Source organism: Cebus imitator, unplaced genomic scaffold (assembly GCF_001604975.1).
Source record: "Cebus imitator isolate Cc_AM_T3 unplaced genomic scaffold, Cebus_imitator-1.0 Scaffold139, whole genome shotgun sequence".
Taxonomy (NCBI): Eukaryota; Metazoa; Chordata; class Mammalia; order Primates; family Cebidae; genus Cebus; species Cebus imitator.
The window spans coordinates 242,435-244,735 of NW_016107454.1; the positions used below are offsets into that span (position 1 = coordinate 242,435).

Sequence of the window (2,301 nt, forward strand, 5' to 3'; positions counted from 1 at the left end):
TGCATGTGTGCCCGGTAAGGTCTCAGGTTTATATGGGGATAGGATGGGGGCATTGCGAGCCAAAAGGCAACTTTGTAGGTGCAAAAGCAGAAATGCCTATCCTTATTTAGGGCCTGGGGTCTTCAGGCTTGGGGGTGGGGGTGGGGCCTTTGCTGGAAACCTCCGTCTTCTACCCAGCACTTCCCTGTTTTCTGTGCATGTCACAGCGAGGGCTCAGCCCTTCACAGAACCCAAACGAAGCATTGCTCACCATGTCCACTCTGGAGGGCATGGGGGGCACTCAGGGCTTCTGGACAGGGCCATCTCCTAAGCCGGCACACATCCCATGCAGGAACTGTGGCTTTGGAGGACCCTGTTAAGACCCGGAGTGGGAGCAGAGGTGGGGTGGCCTGGGAGGCATGTGAGAGCTCACCCAGGACCTTAAAGGTGACTCAGCAGCCTCTGCCTGCAGGTCTCACAGTGTGGTTGGGAAGGAGCGGCCTGAATGAACACTGCTGCTGACATACCAGGCCGTGGGCGCCGGGACCACCCCGGACCCGCGCACAGAACACCAGCACCCAAGGGCTCTGTGCTCCAGAAGAATCAGCCAGAGGGCTCTGAGGCCACCCCGGGGAATGGCCCCACTGCACGTCCCGGAGAGATGACAAAGGGCTTTTTGTGGTTGTTCTTATTGTTATTCTGTTCTTCTTCTTCTGTTTTATATCAGACAGGTATTGTGATGCCACAACACGGTTTGAGAGACACACATTTCACACATGAGCATGAAAACCCAACTGTCACACATACCACAAAAGGATCTTAACCCGCTTATCCAAGAGAGACCCCGACTCACTACAGATTTGGAGCCAGACAAACTGAACTCAAGTGCCATAGCCACGACCCCCCCACCCAGCTGTGAGACTGGGCTCCAATCACGTCCACCCTGGGTCTCAGATTTGGGGAACAGTCTGTCCCCTCTCTCATTTTATAAATGAGGACAGTGAGCCAGAACTCGTACTAGAAAATGGATGTTCTGACCTGGAATCTTCAAGATTAAAATAGCTCCTCTCCTCTTTAACTCCAGAGAAGGTGCAAAGCTAGACACGTGGGCTCAGGTCAGGGCAAAGCTCTTCACCACCCTCGGACAGAGAAAATGGGGTGGCCGGGATGGGTGGATGGGTGGATGGGTGGGGCCCAGTGGAGGCCAGGCAGCCTCCCCAGCGCTAATCCACTGATCGTGGTTGCTGTTTCTTTCTGGGAAGTGAATTTCAAGAATGAGCAGCATGCTCCTACTGAAACAGAAAGACGTGCCTGGCAACAGCAAACCGTGGTGGGTTTTGGATTTTCCCATCATGGGATCCTCCACAGTCCTGCCTCTTTCCATTACGGAGCATAATCAGGAGGGGTCCCCATTTTAGCACAGATTATTACAAAGTCACAGATAATTGGCAAATCAAGTCCTATGCAAATCAAGTGCTAATTCTAAGCAATTAAAAACTGAGTCACAGCTAAACTGCAGTTAATTTGAAATTTTATTTTTTCATATGATGCAAAACACATTGAGCAGAGACAAGACACAAAGACCAAAGAAATTCCGTGCGTTACTCTGAACAGGCTGAGAAGCGGGTGTGGCTACACACACCTGTCAATCAGGCCTTGGCATCCGTGAAATGAAGTCCTTGCCTGTCCTGTCTCCTGCCTGACATAAATGACAAATGGTGGAGGGACAGTGAAGGAGAGGCAGGCAGTGCGCTCCCACACCCTCTGGAGGGATCTCCAAGGCATAAAGCATCAGGTTAAAGGCAGACAGCATGGTCCCTTGCAGGCAAAAAGGCAACAGCAGACTGGAGAAGGGGGGTTTCCCCAAATCCTGGTATCAAGACAGTGGGCCAGTCCACTACACCAGGAACAGAAGGAATCCTCCTTCCTGCAGCTTCAGTGACCCCGCAACAAAGAACACAAGCCCTTTTAGATGTGCTTCTGAGCCTGCCCAGAAAGACAATAGAGGGCAGGGACGGGAAGGAAGCAGGCTGACCTGCAACTCCTTGCCCAGATAAGACCCAGGCACGCCTCCAGCTGCCCACGCCAGGGCCCACCTGCAGTGAACGGTGAAGGAGACAGACGCAGGGACCCCGCGAGCATCCAGGCGGGAGCTCCTTCCTTCTGCCTGGGCTGCTTTTCAGACCCCTGTGCTTTTTATGGCTCCTTTTCACTGTGGGTGGAATGAGCCACGGAGGTCAATGCCACACACACACACACACACACACGCACACACACAAAAGCTTCAGAGAGGACAAAGAGACTTCAATGTCATTCTCTACA

The 2,301-nt window shown here is 52.8% G+C and overlaps 1 pseudogene; it reads right to left on the reverse strand.

Annotated features, from left to right (window-relative positions):
- Positions 1 to 700: 700 nt before the first annotated feature.
- On the reverse strand, positions 701 to 797 carry LOC119473204 (annotated as a pseudogene).
- Between the last annotated feature and the right edge of the window lie 1,504 nt (positions 798 to 2,301).